We start from the raw sequence: 17,002 nt of genomic DNA on the forward strand, positions 1-17,002 counted from the left end.
TTTATTTCGGGCTGAAAAACACGTTTTGAAAAGACTGCTGTACCTTCCCTATAGGTTACATGGGGGTGACCAAAGTTGCTGAAACATGTTTATTTGTGCTGCAAAACACGTTTTGACACTTTCTGCACACTGGGGTGAAGAGCTGAGTCAGTGAGCACTTCTGAGCCTGGCAGGTACATTGGGATTCAACAGTCTGACAAAACGCATTTATTTTGGGCTGAAAAACACGTTTTGAAAAGTCTGCTGTTCCTTCCCTATAAGTTACATGGGGGTGACCATAGTTGCTGAAACATGTTTATTTGTGCTGCAAAACACGTTTTGACACTTTCTGCACACTGGGGTGAAGAGCTGAGTCAGTGAGCACTTCTGAGCCTGGCAGGTACATTGGGATTCAACAGTCTGTCAAAACGCGTTTATTTCGGGCTGAAAAACACGTTTTGAAAAGTCTGCTGTACCTTCCCTATAAGTTGCATGGGGGTGACCAAAGTTGCTGAAACATGTTTATTTGTGCTGCAAAACACGTTATGACACTTTCTGCACACTGGGGTGAAGAGCTGAGTCAGTGAGCACTTCTGAGCCTGGCAGGTACATTGGGATTCAACAGTCTGTCAAAACGCGTTTATTTCGGGCTGAAAAACACGTTTTGAAAAGACTGCTGTACCTTCCCTATAGGTTACATGGGGGTGACCAAAGTTGCTGAAACATGTTTATTTGTGCTGCAAAACACGTTTTGACACTTTCTGCACACTGGGGTGAAGAGCTGAGTCAGTGAGCACTTCTGAGCCTGGCAGGTACATTGGGATTCAACAGTCTGTCAAAACGCGTTTATTTCGGGCTGAAAAACACGTTTTGAAAAGTCTGCTGTACCTTCCCTATAAGTTGCATGGGGGTGACCAAAGTTGCTGAAACATGTTTATTTGTGCTGCAAAACACGTTATGACACTTTCTGCACACTGGGGTGAAGAGCTGAGTCAGTGAGCACTTCTGAGCCTGGCAGGTACATTGGGATTCAACAGTCTGACAAAACGCATTTATTTCGGGCTGAAAAACACGTTTTGAAAAGTCTGCTGTTCCTTCCCTATAAGTTACATGGGGGGGACCAAAGTTGCTGAAACATGTTTATTTGTGCTGCAAAACACGTTTTGACACTTTCTGCACACTGGGGTGAAGAGCTGAGTCAGTGAGCACTTCTGAGCCTGGCAGGTACATTGGGATTCAACAGTCTGTCAAAACGCGTTTATTTCGGGCTGAAAAACACGTTTTGAAAAGTCTGCTGTACCTTCCCTATAAGTTGCATGGGGGTGACCAAAGTTGCTGAAACATGTTTATTTGTGCTGCAAAACACGATTTGACACTTTCTGCACACTGGGGTGAAGAGCTGAGTCAGTGAGCACTTCTGAGCCTGGCAGGTACATTGGGATGCAACAGTCTGTCAAAACGCGTTTATTTCGGGCTGAAAAACACGTTTTGAAAAGTCTGCTGTACCTTCCCTATAAGTTGCATGGGGGTGACCAAAGTTGCTGAAACATGTTTATTTGTGCTGCAAAACACGTTTTGACACTTTCTGCACACTGGGGTGAAGAGCTGAGTCAGTGAGCACTTCTGAGCCTGGCAGGTACATTGGGATTCAACAGTCTGTCAAAACGCGTTTATTTCGGGCTGAAAAACACGTTTTGAAAAGTCTGCTGTACCTTCCCTATAAGTTGCATGGGGGTGACCAAAGTTGCTGAAACATGTTTATTTGTGCTGCAAAACACGTTTTGACACTTTCTGCACACTGGGGTGAAGAGCTGAGTCAGTGAGCACTTCTGAGCCTGGCAGGTACATTGGGATTCAACAGTCTGTCAAAACGCGTTTATTTCGGGCTGAAAAACACGTTTTGAAAAGTCTGCTGTACCTTCCCTATAAGTTGCATGGGGGTGACCAAAGTTGCTGAAACATGTTTATTTGTGCTGCAAAACACGTTTTGACACTTTCTGCACACTGGGGTGAAGAGCTGAGTCAGTGAGCACTTCTGAGCCTGGCAGGTACATTGGGATTCAACAGTCTGTCAAAACGCGTTTATTTCGGGCTGAAAAACACGTTTTGAATAGTCTGCTGTACCTTCCCTATAAGTTGCATGGGGGTGACCAAAGTTGCTGAAACATGTTTATTTGTGCTGCAAAACACGATTTGACACTTTCTGCACACTGGGGTGAAGAGCTGAGTCAGTGAGCACTTCTGAGCCTGGCAGGTACTTTGGGATTCAACAGTCTGTCAAAACGCGTTTATTTCGGGCTGAAAAACACGTTTTTAAAAGTCTGCTGTACCTTCCCTATAAGTTGCATGGGGGTGACCAAAGATGCTGAAACATGTTTATTTGTGCTGCAAAACACGTTTTGACACTTTCTGCACACTGGGGTGAAGAGCTGAGTCAGTGAGCACCTCTGAGCCTGGCAGGTACATTGGGATTCAACAGTCTGTCAAAACGCGTTTATTTCGGGCTGAAAAACACGTTTTGAAAAGTCTGCTGTACCTTCCCTATAAGTTGCATGGGGGTGACCAAAGTTGCTGAAACATGTTTATTTGTGCTGTAAAACACGTTTTGACACTTTCTGCACACTGGGGTGAAGAGCTGAGTCAGTGAGCACTTCTGAGCCTGGCAGGTACATTGGGATTCAACAGTCTGTCAAAACGCGTTTATTTCGGGCTGAAAAACACGTTTTGAAAAGTCTGCTGTACCTTCCCTATAAGTTGCATGGGGGTGACCAAAGTTGCTGAAACATGTTTATTTGTGCTGCAAAACACGTATTGACACTTTCTGCACACTGGAGTGAAGAGCTGAGTCAGTGAGCACTTCTGAGCCTGGCAGGTACATTGGGATTCAACAGTCTGTCAAAACGCGTTTATTTCGGGCTGAAAAACACGTTTTGAAAAGTCTGCTGTACCTTCCCTATAAGTTGCATGGGGGTGACCAAAGTTGCTGAAACATGTTTATTTGTGCTGCAAAACACGTTTTGACACTTTCTGCACACTGGGGTGAAGAGCTGAGTCAGTGAGCACTTCTGAGCCTGGCAGGTACATTGGGATTCAACAGTCTGTCAAAACGCGTTTATTTCGGGCTGAAAAACACGTTTTGAAAAGTCTGCTGTACCTTCCCTATAAGTTGCATGGGGGTGACCAAAGTTGCTGAAACATGTTTATTTGTGCTGCAAAACACGTTATGACACTTTCTGCACACTGGGGTGAAGAGCTGAGTCAGTGAGCACTTCTGAGCCTGGCAGGTACATTGGGATTCAACAGTCTGTCAAAACGCGTTTATTTCGGGCTGAAAAACACGTTTTGAAAAGACTGCTGTACCTTCCCTATAGGTTACATGGGGGTGACCAAAGTTGCTGAAACATGTTTATTTGTGCTGCAAAACACGTTTTGACACTTTCTGCACACTGGGGTGAAGAGCTGAGTCAGTGAGCACTTCTGAGCCTGGCAGGTACATTGGGATTCAACAGTCTGACAAAACGCATTTATTTTGGGCTGAAAAACACGTTTTGAAAAGTCTGCTGTTCCTTCCCTATAAGTTACATGGGGGGGACCATAGTTGCTGAAACATGTTTATTTGTGCTGCAAAACACGTTTTGACACTTTCTGCACACTGGGGTGAAGAGCTGAGTCAGTGAGCACTTCTGAGCCTGGCAGGTACATTGGGATTCAACAGTCTGTCAAAACGCGTTTATTTCGGGCTGAAAAACACGTTTTGAAAAGTCTGCTGTACCTTCCCTATAAGTTGCATGGGGGTGACCAAAGTTGCTGAAACATGTTTATTTGTGCTGCAAAACACGTTATGACACTTTCTGCACACTGGGGTGAAGAGCTGAGTCAGTGAGCACTTCTGAGCCTGGCAGGTACATTGGGATTCAACAGTCTGTCAAAACGCGTTTATTTCGGGCTGAAAAACACGTTTTGAAAAGACTGCTGTACCTTCCCTATAGGTTACATGGGGGTGACCAAAGTTGCTGAAACATGTTTATTTGTGCTGCAAAACACGTTTTGACACTTTCTGCACACTGGGGTGAAGAGCTGAGTCAGTGAGCACTTCTGAGCCTGGCAGGTACATTGGGATTCAACAGTCTGTCAAAACGCGTTTATTTCGGGCTGAAAAACACGTTTTGAAAAGTCTGCTGTACCTTCCCTATAAGTTGCATGGGGGTGACCAAAGTTGCTGAAACATGTTTATTTGTGCTGCAAAACACGTTATGACACTTTCTGCACACTGGGGTGAAGAGCTGAGTCAGTGAGCACTTCTGAGCCTGGCAGGTACATTGGGATTCAACAGTCTGACAAAACGCATTTATTTCGGGCTGAAAAACACGTTTTGAAAAGTCTGCTGTTCCTTCCCTATAAGTTACATGGGGGGGACCAAAGTTGCTGAAACATGTTTATTTGTGCTGCAAAACACGTTTTGACACTTTCTGCACACTGGGGTGAAGAGCTGAGTCAGTGAGCACTTCTGAGCCTGGCAGGTACATTGGGATTCAACAGTCTGTCAAAACGCGTTTATTTCGGGCTGAAAAACACGTTTTGAAAAGTCTGCTGTACCTTCCCTATAAGTTGCATGGGGGTGACCAAAGTTGCTGAAACATGTTTATTTGTGCTGCAAAACACGTTTTGACACTTTCTGCACACTGGGGTGAAGAGCTGAGTCAGTGAGCACTTCTGAGCCCGGCAGGTACATTGGGATTCAACAGTCTGTCAAAACGCGTTTATTTCGGGCAGAAAAACACGTTTTGAAAAGTCTGCTGTACCTTCCCTATAAGTTGCATGGGGGTGACCAAAGTTGCTGAAACATGTTTATTTGTGCTGCAAAACACGTTTTGACACTTTCTGCACACTGGGGTGAAGAGCTGAGTCAGTGAGCACTTCTGAGCCTGGCAGGTACATTGGGATTCAACAGTCTGTCAAAACGCGTTTATTTCGGGCTGAAAAACACGTTTTGAAAAGTCTGCTGTACCTTCCCTATAAGTTGCATGGGGGTGACCAAAGTTGCTGAAACATGTTTATTTGTGCTGCAAAACACGTTTTGACACTTTCTGCACACTGGGGTGAAGAGCTGAGTCAGTGAGCACTTCTGAGCCTGGCAGGTACATTGGGATTCAACAGTCTGTCAAAACGCGTTTATTTCGGGCTGAAAAACACGTTTTGAAAAGTCTGCTGTACCTTCCCTATAAGTTGCATGGGGGTGACCAAAGTTGCTGAAACATGTTTATTTGTGCTGCAAAACACGATTTGACACTTTCTGCACACTGGGGTGAAGAGCTGAGTCAGTGAGCACTTCTGAGCCTGGCAGGTACTTTGGGATTCAACAGTCTGTCAAAACGCGTTTATTTCGGGCTGAAAAACACGTTTTGAAAAGTCTGCTGTACCTTCCCTATAAGTTGCATGGGGGTGACCAAAGATGCTGAAACATGTTTATTTGTGCTGCAAAACACGTTTTGACACTTTCTGCAACACTGGGGTGAAGAGCTGAGTCAGTGAGCACCTCTGAGCCTGGCAGGTACACTGGGATTCAACAGTCTGTCAAAACGCGTTTATTTCGGGCTGAAAAACACGTTTTGAAAAGTCTGCTGTACCTTCCCTATAAGTTGCATGGGGGTGACCAAAGTTGCTGAAACATGTTTATTTGTGCTGCAAAACACGTATTGACACTTTCTGCACACTGGGGTGAAGAGCTGAGTCAGTGAGCACTTCTGAGCCTGGCAGGTACATTGGGATGCAACAGTCTGTCAAAACGCGTTTATTTCGGGCTGAAAAACACGTTTTGAAAAGTCTGCTGTACCTTCCCTATAAGTTGCATGGGGGTGACCAAAGTTGCTGAAACATGTTTATTTGTGCTGCAAAACACGTTTTGACACTTTCTGCACACTGGGGTGAAGAGCTGAGTCAGTGAGCACTTCTGAGCCTGGCAGGTACATTGGGATTCAACAGTCTGTCAAAACGCGTTTATTTCGGGCTGAAAAACACGTTTTGAAAAGTCTGCTGTACCTTCCCTATAAGTTGCATGGGGGTGACCAAAGTTGCTGAAACATGTTTATTTGTGCTGCAAAACACGTTTTGACACTTTCTGCACACTGGGGTGAAGAGCTGAGTCAGTGAGCACTTCTGAGCCTGGCAGGTACATTGGGATTCAACAGTCTGTCAAAACGCGTTTATTTCGGGCTGAAAAACACGTTTTGAAAAGTCTGCTGTACCTTCCCTATAAGTTGCATGGGGGTGACCAAAGTTGCTGAAACATGTTTATTTGTGCTGCAAAACACGTTTTGACACTTTCTGCACACTGGGGTGAAGAGCTGAGTCAGTGAGCACTTCTGAGCCTGGCAGGTACATTGGGATTCAACAGTCTGTCAAAACGCGTTTATTTCGGGCTGAAAAACACGTTTTGAAAAGTCTGCTGTACCTTCCCTATAAGTTGCATGGGGGTGACCAAAGTTGCTGAAACATGTTTATTTGTGCTGCAAAACACGTTATGACACTTTCTGCACACTGGGGTGAAGAGCTGAGTCAGTGAGCACTTCTGAGCCTGGCAGGTACATTGGGATTCAACAGTCTGACAAAACGCATTTATTTCGGGCTGAAAAACACGTTTTGAAAAGTCTGCTGTTCCTTCCCTATAAGTTACATGGGGGGGACCAAAGTTGCTGAAACATGTTTATTTGTGCTGCAAAACACGTTTTGACACTTTCTGCACACTGGGGTGAAGAGCTGAGTCAGTGAGCACTTCTGAGCCCGGCAGGTACATTGGGATTCAACAGTCTGTCAAAACGCGTTTATTTCGGGCAGAAAAACACGTTTTGAAAAGTCTGCTGTACCTTCCCTATAAGTTGCATGGGGGTGACCAAAGTTGCTGAAACATGTTTATTTGTGCTGCAAAACACGTTTTGACACTTTCTGCACACTGGGGTGAAGAGCTGAGTCAGTGAGCACTTCTGAGCCTGGCAGGTACATTGGGATTCAACAGTCTGTCAAAACGCGTTTATTTCGGGCTGAAAAACACGTTTTGAAAAGTCTGCTGTACCTTCCCTATAAGTTGCATGGGGGTGACCAAAGTTGCTGAAACATGTTTATTTGTGCTGCAAAACACGTTTTGACACTTTCTGCACACTGGGGTGAAGAGCTGAGTCAGTGAGCACTTCTGAGCCTGGCAGGTACATTGGGATTCAACAGTCTGTCAAAACGCGTTTATTTCGGGCTGAAAAACACGTTTTGAAAAGTCTGCTGTACCTTCCCTATAAGTTGCATGGGGGTGACCAAAGTTGCTGAAACATGTTTATTTGTGCTGCAAAACACGATTTGACACTTTCTGCACACTGGGGTGAAGAGCTGAGTCAGTGAGCACTTCTGAGCCTGGCAGGTACTTTGGGATTCAACAGTCTGTCAAAACGCGTTTATTTCGGGCTGAAAAACACGTTTTGAAAAGTCTGCTGTACCTTCCCTATAAGTTGCATGGGGGTGACCAAAGATGCTGAAACATGTTTATTTGTGCTGCAAAACACGTTTTGACACTTTCTGCAACACTGGGGTGAAGAGCTGAGTCAGTGAGCACCTCTGAGCCTGGCAGGTACACTGGGATTCAACAGTCTGTCAAAACGCGTTTATTTCGGGCTGAAAAACACGTTTTGAAAAGTCTGCTGTACCTTCCCTATAAGTTGCATGGGGGTGACCAAAGTTGCTGAAACATGTTTATTTGTGCTGCAAAACACGTATTGACACTTTCTGCACACTGGGGTGAAGAGCTGAGTCAGTGAGCACTTCTGAGCCTGGCAGGTACATTGGGATGCAACAGTCTGTCAAAACGCGTTTATTTCGGGCTGAAAAACACGTTTTGAAAAGTCTGCTGTACCTTCCCTATAAGTTGCATGGGGGTGACCAAAGTTGCTGAAACATGTTTATTTGTGCTGCAAAACACGTTTTGACACTTTCTGCACACTGGGGTGAAGAGCTGAGTCAGTGAGCACTTCTGAGCCTGGCAGGTACATTGGGATTCAACAGTCTGTCAAAACGCGTTTATTTCGGGCTGAAAAACACGTTTTGAAAAGTCTGCTGTACCTTCCCTATAAGTTGCATGGGGGTGACCAAAGTTGCTGAAACATGTTTATTTGTGCTGCAAAACACGTTTTGACACTTTCTGCACACTGGGGTGAAGAGCTGAGTCAGTGAGCACTTCTGAGCCTGGCAGGTACATTGGGATTCAACAGTCTGTCAAAACGCGTTTATTTCGGGCTGAAAAACACGTTTTGAAAAGTCTGCTGTACCTTCCCTATAAGTTGCATGGGGGTGACCAAAGTTGCTGAAACATGTTTATTTGTGCTGCAAAACACGTTTTGACACTTTCTGCACACTGGGGTGAAGAGCTGAGTCAGTGAGCACTTCTGAGCCTGGCAGGTACATTGGGATTCAACAGTCTGTCAAAACGCGTTTATTTCGGGCTGAAAAACACGTTTTGAAAAGTCTGCTGTACCTTCCCTATAAGTTGCATGGGGGTGACCAAAGTTGCTGAAACATGTTTATTTGTGCTGCAAAACACGATTTGACACTTTCTGCACACTGGGGTGAAGAGCTGAGTCAGTGAGCACTTCTGAGCCTGGCAGGTACTTTGGGATTCAACAGTCTGTCAAAACGCGTTTATTTCGGGCTGAAAAACACGTTTTGAAAAGTCTGCTGTACCTTCCCTATAAGTTGCATGGGGGTGACCAAAGATGCTGAAACATGTTTATTTGTGCTGCAAAACACGTTTTGACACTTTCTGCACACTGGGGTGAAGAGCTGAGTCAGTGAGCACTTCTGAGCCTGGCAGGTACATTGGGATTCAACAGTCTGTCAAAACGCGTTTATTTCGGGCTGAAAAACACGTTTTGAAAAGTCTGCTGTACCTTCCCTATAAGTTGCATGGGGGTGACCAAAGTTGCTGAAACATGTTTATTTGTGCTGCAAAACACGTATTGACACTTTCTGCACACTGGGGTGAAGAGCTGAGTCAGTGAGCACTTCTGAGCCTGGCAGGTACATTGGGATTCAACAGTCTGTCAAAACGCGTTTATTTCGGGCTGAAAAACACGTTTTGAAAAGTCTGCTGTACCTTCCCTATAAGTTGCATGGGGGTGACCAAAGTTGCTGAAACATGTTTATTTGTGCTGCAAAACACGTTTTGACACTTTCTGCACACTGGGGTGAAGAGCTGAGTCAGTGAGCACTTCTGAGCCTGGCAGGTACATTGGGATTCAACAGTCTGTCAAAACGCGTTTATTTCGGGCAGAAAAACACGTTTTGAAAAGTCTGCTGTACCTTCCCTATAAGTTGCATGGGGGTGACCAAAGTTGCTGAAACATGTTTATTTGTGCTGCAAAACACGTTTTGACACTTTCTGCACACTGGGGTGAAGAGCTGAGTCAGTGAGCACTTCTGAGCCTGGCAGGTACATTGGGATTCAACAGTCTGTCAAAACGCGTTTATTTCGGGCTGAAAAACACGTTTTGAAAAGTCTGCTGTACCTTCCCTATAAGTTGCATGGGGGTGACCAAAGTTGCTGAAACATGTTTATTTGTGCTGCAAAACACGTTTTGACACTTTCTGCACACTGGGGTGAAGAGCTGAGTCAGTGAGCACTTCTGAGCCTGGCAGGTACATTGGGATTCAACAGTCTGTCAAAACGCGTTTATTTCGGGCTGAAAAACACGTTTTGAAAAGTCTGCTGTACCTTCCCTATAAGTTGCATGGGGGTGACCAAAGTTGCTGAAACATGTTTATTTGTGCTGCAAAACACGATTTGACACTTTCTGCACACTGGGGTGAAGAGCTGAGTCAGTGAGCACTTCTGAGCCTGGCAGGTACTTTGGGATTCAACAGTCTGTCAAAACGCGTTTATTTCGGGTTGAAAAACACGTTTTGAAAAGTCTGCTGTACCTTCCCTATAAGTTGCATGGGGGTGACCAAAGATGCTGAAACATGTTTATTTGTGCTGCAAAACACGTTTTGACACTTTCTGCACACTGGCGTGAAGAGCTGAGTCAGTGAGCACCTCTGAGCCTGGCAGGTACATTGGGATTCAACAGTCTGTCAAAACGCGTTTATTTCGGGCTGAAAAACACGTTTTGAAAAGTCTGCTGTACCTTCCCTATAAGTTGCATGGGGGTGACCAAAGTTGCTGAAACATGTTTATTTGTGCTGTAAAACACGTTTTGACACTTTCTGCACACTGGGGTGAAGAGCTGAGTCAGTGAGCACTTCTGAGCCTGGCAGGTACATTGGGATTCAACAGTCTGTCAAAACGCGTTTATTTCGGGCTGAAAAACACGTTTTGAAAAGTCTGCTGTACCTTCCCTATAAGTTGCATGGGGGTGACCAAAGTTGCTGAAACATGTTTATTTGTGCTGCAAAACACGTATTGACACTTTCTGCACACTGGGGTGAAGAGCTGAGTCAGTGAGCACTTCTGAGCCTGGCAGGTACATTGGGATTCAACAGTCTGTCAAAACGCGTTTATTTCGGGCTGAAAAACACGTTTTGAAAAGTCTGCTGTACCTTCCCTATAAGTTGCGTGGGGGTGACCAAAGTTGCTGAAACATGTTTATTTGTGCTGCAAAACACGTATTGACACTTTCTGCACACTGGGGTGAAGAGCTGAGTCAGTGAGCACTTCTGAGCCTGGCAGGTACATTGGGATGCAACAGTCTGTCAAAACGCGTTTATTTCGGGCTGAAAAACACGTTTTGAAAAGTCTGCTGTACCTTCCCTATAAGTTGCATGGGGGTGACCAAAGTTGCTGAAACATGTTTATTTGTGCTGCAAAACACGTTTTGACACTTTCTGCACACTGGGGTGAAGAGCTGAGTCAGTGAGCACTTCTGAGCCTGGCAGGTACATTGGGATTCAACAGTCTGTCAAAACGCGTTTATTTCGGGCTGAAAAACACGTTTTGAAAAGTCTGCTGTACCTTCCCTATAAGTTGCATGGGGGTGACCAAAGTTGCTGAAACATGTTTATTTGTGCTGCAAAACTCGTTTTGACACTTTCTGCACACTGGGGTGAAGAGCTGAGTCAGTGAGCACTTCTGAGCCTGGCAGGTACATTGGGATTCAACAGTCTGTCAAAACGCGTTTATTTCGGGCTGAAAAACACGTTTTGAAAAGTCTGCTGTACCTTCCCTATAAGTTGCATGTGGGTGACCAAAGTTGCTGAAACATGTTTATTTGTGCTGCAAAACACGTATTGACACTTTCTGCACACTGGGGTGAAGAGCTGAGTCAGTGAGCACTTCTGAGCCTGGCAGGTACATTGGGATGCAACAGTCTGTCAAAACGCGTTTATTTCGGGCTGAAAAACACGTTTTGAAAAGTCTGCTGTACCTTCCCTATAAGTTGCATGGGGGTGACCAAAGTTGCTGAAACATGTTTATTTGTGCTGCAAAACACGTTATGACACTTTCTGCACACTGGGGTGAAGAGCTGAGTCAGTGAGCACTTCTGAGCCTGGCAGGTACATTGGGATTCAACAGTCTGTCAAAACGCGTTTATTTCGGGCTGAAAAACACGTTTTGAAAAGACTGCTGTACCTTCCCTATAGGTTACATGGGGGTGACCAAAGTTGCTGAAACATGTTTATTTGTGCTGCAAAACACGTTTTGACACTTTCTGCACACTGGGGTGAAGAGCTGAGTCAGTGAGCACTTCTGAGCCTGGCAGGTACATTGGGATTCAACAGTCTGACAAAACGCATTTATTTTGGGCTGAAAAACACGTTTTGAAAAGTCTGCTGTTCCTTCCCTATAAGTTACATGGGGGTGACCAAAGTTGCTGAAACATGTTTATTTGTGCTGCAAAACACGTATTGACACTTTCTGCACACTGGGGTGAAGAGCTGAGTCAGTGAGCACTTCTGAGCCTGGCAGGTACATTGGGATGCAACAGTCTGTCAAAACGCGTTTATTTCGGGCTGAAAAACACGTTTTGAAAAGTCTGCTGTACCTTCCCTATAAGTTGCATGGGGGTGACCAAAGTTGCTGAAACATGTTTATTTGTGCTGCAAAACACGTTATGACACTTTCTGCACACTGGGGTGAAGAGCTGAGTCAGTGAGCACTTCTGAGCCTGGCAGGTACATTGGGATTCAACAGTCTGTCAAAACGCGTTTATTTCGGGCTGAAAAACACGTTTTGAAAAGACTGCTGTACCTTCCCTATAGGTTACATGGGGGTGACCAAAGTTGCTGAAACATGTTTATTTGTGCTGCAAAACACGTTTTGACACTTTCTACACACTGGGGTGAAGAGCTGAGTCAGTGAGCACTTCTGAGCCTGGCAGGTACATTGGGATTCAACAGTCTGACAAAACGCATTTATTTTGGGCTGAAAAACACGTTTTGAAAAGTCTGCTGTTCCTTCCCTATAAGTTACATGGGGGGGACCATAGTTGCTGAAACATGTTTATTTGTGCTGCAAAACACGTTTTGACACTTTCTGCACACTGGGGTGAAGAGCTGAGTCAGTGAGCACTTCTGAGCCTGGCAGGTACATTGGGATTCAACAGTCTGTCAAAACGCGTTTATTTCGGGCTGAAAAACACGTTTTGAAAAGTCTGCTGTACCTTCCCTATAAGTTGCATGGGGGTGACCAAAGTTGCTGAAACATGTTTATTTGTGCTGCAAAACACGTTATGACACTTTCTGCACACTGGGGTGAAGAGCTGAGTCAGTGAGCACTTCTGAGCCTGGCAGGTACATTGGGATTCAACAGTCTGACAAAACGCATTTATTTCGGGCTGAAAAACACGTTTTGAAAAGTCTGCTGTTCCTTCCCTATAAGTTACATGGGGGGGACCAAAGTTGCTGAAACATGTTTATTTGTGCTGCAAAACACGTTTTGACACTTTCTGCACACTGGGGTGAAGAGCTGAGTCAGTGAGCACTTCTGAGCCTGGCAGGTACATTGGGATTCAACAGTCTGTCAAAACGCGTTTATTTCGGGCTGAAAAACACGTTTTGAAAAGTCTGCTGTACCTTCCCTATAAGTTGCATGGGGGTGACCAAAGTTGCTGAAACATGTTTATTTGTGCTGCAAAACACGTTTTGACACTTTCTGCACACTGGGGTGAAGAGCTGAGTCAGTGAGCACTTCTGAGCCTGGCAGGTACATTGGGATTCAACAGTCTGTCAAAACGCGTTTATTTCGGGCTGAAAAACACGTTTTGAAAAGTCTGCTGTACCTTCCCTATAAGTTGCATGGGGGTGACCAAAGTTGCTGTAACATGTTTATTTGTGCTGCAAAACACGTTTTGACACTTTCTGCACACTGGGGTGAAGAGCTGAGTCAGTGAGCACTTCTGAGCCTGGCAGGTACATTGGGATTCAACAGTCTGTCAAAACGCGTTTATTTCGGGCTGAAAAACACGTTTTGAAAAGTCTGCTGTACCTTCCCTATAAGTTGCATGGGGGTGACCAAAGTTGCTGAAACATGTTTATTTGTGCTGTAAAACACGTTTTGACACTTTCTGCACACTGGGGTGAAGAGCTGAGTCAGTGAGCACTTCTGAGCCTGGCAGGTACATTGGGATTCAACAGTCTGTCAAAACGCGTTTATTTCGGGCTGAAAAACACGTTTTGAAAAGTCTGCTGTACCTTCCCTATAAGTTGCATGGGGGTGACCAAAGTTGCTGAAACATGTTTATTTGTGCTGCAAAACACGTATTGACACTTTCTGCACACTGGGGTGAAGAGCTGAGTCAGTGAGCACTTCTGAGCCTGGCAGGTACATTGGGATGCAACAGTCTGTCAAAACGCGTTTATTTCGGGCTGAAAAACACGTTTTGAAAAGTCTGCTGTACCTTCCCTATAAGTTGCATGGGGGTGACCAAAGTTGCTGAAACATGTTTATTTGTGCTGCACAACACGTTTTGACACTTTCTGCACACTGGGGTGAAGAGCTGAGTCAGTGAGCACTTCTGAGCCTGGCAGGTACATTGGGATTCAACAGTCTGTCAAAACGCGTTTATTTCGGGCTGAAAAACACGTTTTGAAAAGTCTGCTGTACCTTCCCTATAAGTTGCATGGGGGTGACCAAAGTTGCTGAAACATGTTTATTTGTGCTGCAAAACACGTTTTGACACTTTCTGCACACTGGGGTGAAGAGCTGAGTCAGTGAGCACTTCTGAGCCTGGCAGGTACTTTGGGATTCAACAGTCTGTCAAAACGCGTTTATTTCGGGCAGAAAAACACGTTTTGAAAAGTCTGCTGTACCTTCCCTATAAGTTGCATGGGGGTGACCAAAGTTGCTGAAACATGTTTATTTGTGCTGCAAAACACGTTTTGACACTTTCTGCACACTGGGGTGAAGAGCTGAGTCAGTGAGCACTTCTGAGCCTGGCAGGTACATTGGGATTCAACAGTCTGACAAAACGCATTTATTTCGGGCTGAAAAACACGTTTTGAAAAGTCTGCTGTACCTTCCCTATAAGTTGCATGGGGGTGACCAAAGTTGCTGAAACATGTTTATTTGTGCTGCAAAACACGTTTTGACACTTTCTGCACACTGGGGTGAAGAGCTGAGTCAGTGAGCACTTCTGAGCCTGGCAGGTACATTGGGATTCAACAGTCTGACAAAACGCGTTTATTTCGGGCTGAAAAACACGTTTTGAAAAGACTGCTGTTCCTTCCCTATAAGTTACATGGGGGGGACCAAAGTTGCTGAAACATGTTTATTTGTGCTGCAAAACACGTTTTGACACTTTCTGCACACTGGGGTGAAGAGCTGAGTCAGTGAGCACTTCTGAGCCTGGCAGGTACATTGGGATTCAACAGTCTGACAAAACGCATTTATTTTGGGCTGAAAAACACGTTTTGAAAAGTCTGCTGTTCCTTCCCTATAAGTTACATGGGGGGGACCATAGTTGCTGAAACATGTTTATTTGTGCTGCAAAACACGTTTTGACACTTTCTGCACACTGGGGTGAAGAGCTGAGTCAGTGAGCACTTCTGAGCCTGGCAGGTACATTGGGATTCAACAGTCTGTCAAAACGCGTTTATTTCGGGCTGAAAAACACGTTTTGAAAAGTCTGCTGTACCTTCCCTATAAGTTGCATGGGGGTGACCAAAGTTGCTGAAACATGTTTATTTGTGCTGCAAAACACGTTATGACACTTTCTGCACACTGGGGTGAAGAGCTGAGTCAGTGAGCACTTCTGAGCCTGGCAGGTACATTGGGATTCAACAGTCTGTCAAAACGCGTTTATTTCGGGCTGAAAAACACGTTTTGAAAAGACTGCTGTACCTTCCCTATAGGTTACATGGGGGTGACCAAAGTTGCTGAAACATGTTTATTTGTGCTGCAAAACACGTTTTGACACTTTCTGCACACTGGGGTGAAGAGCTGAGTCAGTGAGCACTTCTGAGCCTGGCAGGTACATTGGGATTCAACAGTCTGTCAAAACGCGTTTATTTCGGGCTGAAAAACACGTTTTGAAAAGTCTGCTGTACCTTCCCTATAAGTTGCATGGGGGTGACCAAAGTTGCTGAAACATGTTTATTTGTGCTGCAAAACACGTTATGACACTTTCTGCACACTGGGGTGAAGAGCTGAGTCAGTGAGCACTTCTGAGCCTGGCAGGTACATTGGGATTCAACAGTCTGTCAAAACGCGTTTATTTCGGGCTGAAAAACACGTTTTGAAAAGACTGCTGTACCTTCCCTATAGGTTACATGGGGGTGACCAAAGTTGCTGAAACATGTTTATTTGTGCTGCAAAACACGTTTTGACACTTTCTGCACACTGGGGTGAAGAGCTGAGTCAGTGAGCACTTCTGAGCCTGGCAGGTACATTGGGATTCAACAGTCTGACAAAACGCATTTATTTCGGGCTGAAAAACACGTTTTGAAAAGTCTGCTGTTCCTTCCCTATAAGTTACATGGGGGGGACCAAAGTTGCTGAAACATGTTTATTTGTGCTGCAAAACACGTTTTGACACTTTCTGCACACTGGGGTGAAGAGCTGAGTCAGTGAGCACTTCTGAGCCTGGCAGGTACATTGGGATTCAACAGTCTGTCAAAACGCGTTTATTTCGGGCTGAAAAACACGTTTTGAAAAGTCTGCTGTACCTTCCCTATAAGTTGCATGGGGGTGACCAAAGTTGCTGAAACATGTTTATTTGTGCTGCAAAACACGTTTTGACACTTTCTGCACACTGGGGTGAAGAGCTGAGTCAGTGAGCACCTCTGAGCCTGGCAGGTACATTGGGATTCAACAGTCTGTCAAAACGCGTTTATTTCGGGCTGAAAAACACGTTTTGAAAAGTCTGCTGTACCTTCCCTATAAGTTGCATGGGGGTGACCAAAGTTGCTGAAACATGTTTATTTGTGCTGTAAAACACGTTTTGACACTTTCTGCACACTGGGGTGAAGAGCTGAGTCAGTGAGCACTTCTGAGCCTGGCAGGTACATTGGGATTCAACAGTCTGTCAAAACGCGTTTATTTCGGGCTGAAAAACACGTTTTGAAAAGTCTGCTGTACCTTCCCTATAAGTTGCATGGGGGTGACCAAAGTTGCTGAAACATGTTTATTTGTGCTGCAAAACACGTATTGACACTTTCTGCACACTGGGGTGAAGAGCTGAGTCAGTGAGCACTTCTGAGCCTGGCAGGTACATTGGGATGCAACAGTCTGTCAAAACGCGTTTATTTCGGGCTGAAAAACACGTTTTGAAAAGTCTGCTGTACCTTCCCTATAAGTTGCATGGGGGTGACCAAAGTTGCTGAAACATGTTTATTTGTGCTGCAAAACACGTTTTGACACTTTCTGCACACTGGGGTGAAGAGCTGAGTCAGTGAGCACTTCTGAGCCTGGCAGGTACATTGGGATTCAACAGTCTGTCAAAACGCGTTTATTTCGGGCTGAAAAACACGTTTTGAAAAGTCTGCTGTACCTTCCCTATAAGTTGCATGGGGGTGACCAAAGTTGCTGAAACATGTTTATTTGTGCTGCAAAACA

Source organism: Atractosteus spatula, chromosome 24 (genome assembly GCF_055471065.1).
Source record: "Atractosteus spatula isolate fAtrSpa1 chromosome 24, fAtrSpa1.hap1, whole genome shotgun sequence".
In the NCBI taxonomy this organism is placed as follows: Eukaryota; Metazoa; Chordata; class Actinopteri; order Semionotiformes; family Lepisosteidae; genus Atractosteus; species Atractosteus spatula.